General features: G+C 44.2%; 1 pseudogene; it reads left to right on the top strand.

The window, feature by feature from the left end:
• The first annotated feature begins 1620 nt into the window (after positions 1-1620).
• LOC111962817 (ATP-dependent RNA helicase DHX29-like) lies at positions 1621-5566 on the top strand (annotated as a pseudogene).

Genomic DNA, 5566 nt, shown 5'->3' with positions numbered 1-5566 from the left:
TATTCTACAATGTAGAAAATAGTAAAAAATAAATTAAAACCCTTGAATGAGTAGGTGTGTCCAATCTTTTGGCTGGTACTGTACATACATATGTATGACAGCGAAACACTCTCTCACACTGCACATGTTCACGCTGTGATATGTTCGAGGACTACATGTGACGTCCACGAATATATCATGGTTGTGGCCCATGGTTTATCATGGTTGTGGCCCATAGGCTTGCAAGGATAAATAATGAATAAATGACCATGTTAAATAACATCTTCTATATATCCATGTCACAGAGAATGTGTACAGGCTATACGTCTTGACACGTCACTGGGCACAGCGCACAAAACATGCAGACGTGCCCAAGCAACCCTCTGACAAACCCAGGACCTGCATTTTTACAACAGTCACACAGAGTAAACGACATCTGAAAAGACCTAAAACAAGGAAGTGGATGGAGAGGGTGAGAGCTAAAAAAAAGGTCAGAGTAAAGTCTGGTCTCTAAGCAGCAACTGAAATGAGAAATATTAAACAAAATCTGACCACAAATACACGGCACCAGAGAGTAAGGACAGACAGTCTCTTTGGATCCGATTCGTAGGGGCTTAGGTTCGTGTCCTTGTCACTGGTCCACTGGCTTGAGCTGACGAACGTTTGATACAAATACAAGTATCAAGATTTTTTTTAAACACTCACCAATCATTGTGCTATCCTATTCTACACTGCTGTAAATAGTTCAGAACTGATCCGTGATCTAGAACAGGAACCAATACGTAACTCATGGTGTTGTGTGTGTTCTTCAGGAGTTCATAGTGAAAGTCTCAAGCTCTGGTGGGGCCTTGGTTCKGACCTAGTCCACTTTAGCTGTTATGGGGGATTTTCTGGTGCATGTGTTGTTTTGTCTCGGAGTGTTGAGCACAATCAATGTGGGCTTGGGGGGAGGCCATTGTGTGTGTGTGTGACTGGGCCATTGTGGGCTTGAGGGAGGCCGTTGTCTGGTCCWGTGGGTGTCCTTGGACATGCACCTGCGTTATGAATTAATGTCTGTATTATTTTTTGTATCGTTGCTATGGTTACGCAGCCAATATAACCTATGCCCTTGAAGTATGTGCCAAGAAGGGGAGGAGAAACCAAGTAAAGRCGGTCGTAGACGGACTAGAAGTAAGATTAGGAAACAATCGTGGCAGAGTAGATGAGAATCGTATACATAAAGAGGAGTGACTGTGTCTSTTGTGTCAGACTGAAACTGTACATAAAGAGATCTCTGAGTCTGAGACCGGCAGTTGCTCCATGGACCAGCTCGGCTTATTACTTTGTAATAAAGTCTMYTTTGAACTCACAAGCTCCGGTGTCTAAGAGATATTTTTAAGAAGTATTTCCACGACACTGACGGACCCACCACGGCAAAAATGGATTGAATCCATTTTAGAATAAGGCTGTAACGTAACAAAATGTGGAAAAAAGGGAAGGGGTCTGAATACTTTCCGAATGCACTGTATTTTGTTGATACAAGCTTATAGCCTTCATGGAGAGATTAGTTCTCTGTAGCTCAGTTGGTATAGCATGGCGCTTGCAATGCCAGGATAGTGGGTTTGATTCCCAGGACCAGACGTATGGAAAACGTATGTACACATGACTGTAAGTCACTTTGGATAAAAGCRACTGCTAAATAGCATTAATAACAGATTGGTTTATGTCTCCCTACTCAGGTTCAGACTGGTAGCTCGACACTGTCGTCCAAGGACCACAGGMAGCTGTGTTTACAGTGCCCTCTGCTGGAGTTAGGAAGGTACTGGGGTTTATTTCTCTAGTGCAGTGATGAATTGAGACACTGCTATGAATGAAAAAAGTGAAACAACAATTTCCTACATTACCCTGTCTCTATTTTAGATTGTGCTGTCCACAAACATRGTGGAAACTGGAGTCACCATACCTGATGTTGTGTTCGAATATCAATACCAGAAAGACCAAAGAAAACAAGTWCMATGAGAGCAGYCAGATGAGTTCCCTGGTGGAGACGTTTGTCAGCMARGCCAACGCCCTCCAGAGGCAAGACAAGGCAGGACACGTACGGAAYGGCTTCTGCTTCCGCCTCTACCCCAAATCCAGGTCAGGTTCTCTCTGTGAACCACAGAACAASTTACCCTCTACAGCCTTATTGAGGTCAGCAGCTCCACAAGTAACAACCTGATTGTGAATGTTCCTTCTAACAGGTTTCTGGCCTTTGTGGATTTCTCCACACCAGAGATACTGAGGGTTCCCTGGAGGATCTGTGACTTCATACCGTGGTACAGTAACAATTATTTTTAATCAGAGGCGAACAATTTTAAAAAACACACAAAGTAACCACAGACCCATACTCAAAAATAACTACTTACACATGGGTATAGAATAATGACTGTCTTACCACTTAAACACAAACACATGATCTCACCCCAAACGACCTCTGTTTCCGATTCTGTCCCCTCTACAGCAGTGTGAGTACGGCTCCCCATAGGAGTTCCTGTGCAGAGCCCTGGATGCGCCCCAGCCCCAGTCAGTGAGTAACGCTGTGTGCCTGTTCCAGGGGATTGGGGCGTGCATACCGGAGGGACATGCCCTCAGCCCTCTGGGTTGCCACCCTGCCCATAAATTGGCAAGATGCTCATCTTCGGCACCATCTTGGGCTGCCTGGAACCAATTGTAAGTTACGTCCATCAACGGTGACATAAATGATGTCTGAATTGCAAAATGAGCAGTTATATGTTGTTACTTTCTCTGCAATACTGTGATGGAAGTCATATCGGTAAAAACTCTATAGCTCTGGGTATAAAAGGTGCTCTTTGAATAGGGTAGTCTCCAGTATATTCTCCATACTGAATGTAATTGTATATCCCAGGCGACTACAGAGGCAGCCATCTCGGAGAAGTCTCCCTTTTCCACACCCATGAACCAGAAGGATCAGGCCAACCTGGCTAAGGCAGCCCTGGCTGTTACCAACTGATCACCTGGCCATCTACAACGCTTACTTGGAGAGGTAGCTCTTTTAATAACAGTATGAACGACCAAAATCAGAGGTAGCTAATGCAGGCACATGTTGATTAGGGCACACGGTAGCAAAACATTTTGCAACGGCGGATGAAAACGAGCGTGTCTTACTCGACAGGTTCACTCAGTACCTCTACATTTCAATCCGTTTTCTTCCATTTTGTGCCTAATGAACAGGACCCTGTTTTCTCTAATATAGTAATATAGTCTAACTGAATGAGTGTATTGTTTCTATGCCCTTCCAACTGTTCAGCCAACATCTTGGTTCAGTATAACATATAATATATGCCATTTAGCAGACGCTTTTATCCAAACAATTGTCTTGCTAGCAGGTGGAAGATCATACACAGGTGGAAGAACAGACGCAGTGAGAGATATCGAGCYGAGACAACCYACTGCAGGAAACACTTCCTGAATCGCACTGCCCTTATCACCATAAAGGTACTCTACTCAATCAATATATCAAATCAATCAAATGTATTTTATAAACCCCTTTTTACATCAGCAGATGTCACTAAGTGCTATACAGATACTCATTCCTAAAACCCCAGAGAGCAAGCAATGCAGAAGTACAGTGGCTAGGAAAAACTCCCTGAAAGGCAGGAATCTAGGAAGAAACCTAGAGAGGAACCAAGRTGGMCAGTYMTTTTCTGGCTGTACAGGGTGGAGATTTGAGGACAGATCATTATTCAAGACGTTAAAACGTTCATAGATTACCAGCAGGGTCAAATAATATCCATGGTGGCTATAGAGGACAGTTCAACACCTCAGGAGTTAATGTCAATTGGCTTTATATAGGCAGGCATTCAAAGTTTTAAAGTGTCTCTCCGTGCGGCAGCAGGTAGGGAGGGGGGTTGAACAGCATGTCTACTCTACTCTATTCTCTCTCACACAAACTTGTGCATGTTTTTCTCATCTTGTATCTTACATCATCATGTATCTTGTAACAATGAAGATGTTTGTAACTGATACGGTATACAGTGTAAGTAGTGATCTGACCTTTAGAGTGGTTAGTGAGAACATTTACCGGAGATGGTGTATAATCTTGGTTTGGATCATGGTGGCTCCAGTCTTGACTCAGTCTCTGAAATTCACCTGGATCTCATCCCCATCAGTACATCAAACAGGAGCTGATAAGGATGATGGACCAGGTCGTATTCTCTTCTTCCTCCAAGTCCAGTCGAGGACCAGCTTCCCGGGACCGGTCTGACCYGAGGGGGCSCTAGGCTTCCCTCACCCCTTTGGGYAAGGCTCAGATCTGTGTACTGAACGCGGTGGTAACGGGAGGGCTGTGTGACAGTGTGGGGCGGATCCTCTACACGCCCTCTGTGGATGCGCTGGACCGGGTGGCCTGTTCTGTGGAAAACTCCCAGGGGAAGGCCCACGTCCACCCCTCCTCCTTCAACCGCTGCCTGCTCTTCCAGGAGAAGATCAGTTGGATAGAGATAACACTATCGCTCTCACTCTCTCTGTTTCTTTATCTCTCTGTATATCTATTAATAGACCATCAATACACCTTTTGTATTTGTCTCTATGGTGGGTCCATCTTACTCAGGGAGGCACTGAGGTAGAAGATGTCCTTCTGATTTAGGATCAGATTACCCAACTCCCTCAATCCTATCCATAATCATTTAAGAAGTGAAAAATCTGACCCTGTATCAGAGGTTAGGGGCAACCTCTAACTACTCCTAGGGAGGCCCCAATAAATTGAAGTACTAAATGTGTTTCCTAATCGGATGTAAAAGACTTGATGTTTTAATGCCATTTGGACTCTTCCTCTGATCTACCTGCGGGACACAACCCTGATATCTCCATTCCCCATGCTACTGTTCGGAGGGGACATCGACGTGAAGCACCGTGAACGACTCATATCTCTGGTCGAATGGATCCACTTCCAGGTCAGAGTTCATCTCTGGGCCAGCTGTATTAAATGTGTATTATTATACTGTATGTGTCATGCATGACTAGAGGGCTGTGTTACTGATACAGCAGAGACATTAGGATACACAAAGATAAAGAAAATCTAACTATTGTAGCCAATTTCCCAGACCCAGATTAAGCCCACTTCTGAACTGAAAATGAGTGTTCTTTAGTCCAATACTAGGCTTAATCTGGGTCCAAGAAACTGACCCGTGCAGTTGTTGAGCATACTGTAGCAAGCAAGGCTCTGTTTGATCTCGGCTCCTCCCTGTCCCCTCCCCCRGGCCCCAGTGAGGATTGGAGTGATMTTTAAACACCTGAGGAAGCTCTTAGACTCACTACTGGAGAAGATGCCGGAGAACCCAAGGATGAATCTAGAAAGTAATATTCTACCCTTTCTCTGTCTTTCCCCTCTTCCTTTTTTATCTTGTATCCTTTTCTCATTTTCTAATTTCAAATGCTGTATTTTGTGTGTGTGTGTGTGTGTGTGTTTATGAAATTAAACATTTAGCTCTGTGTTTGGCACTGTGTAGTGGCTGATGGTATTATTTACTCTCTTTGTCTCTCAACTGTAGATGAGAAGACCATCCAGTTGATTAAAGAACTGATCAAGATGTTGTACGTCTCCTGA

This window comes from Salvelinus sp. IW2-2015, linkage group LG4q.1:29 (assembly GCF_002910315.2).
Source record: "Salvelinus sp. IW2-2015 linkage group LG4q.1:29, ASM291031v2, whole genome shotgun sequence".
NCBI classification, from domain to species: Eukaryota; Metazoa; Chordata; class Actinopteri; order Salmoniformes; family Salmonidae; genus Salvelinus; species Salvelinus sp. IW2-2015.
Note: the sequence above shows the minus strand (reverse complement) of the source record. Positions and strands in the feature narration are given on the sequence as shown.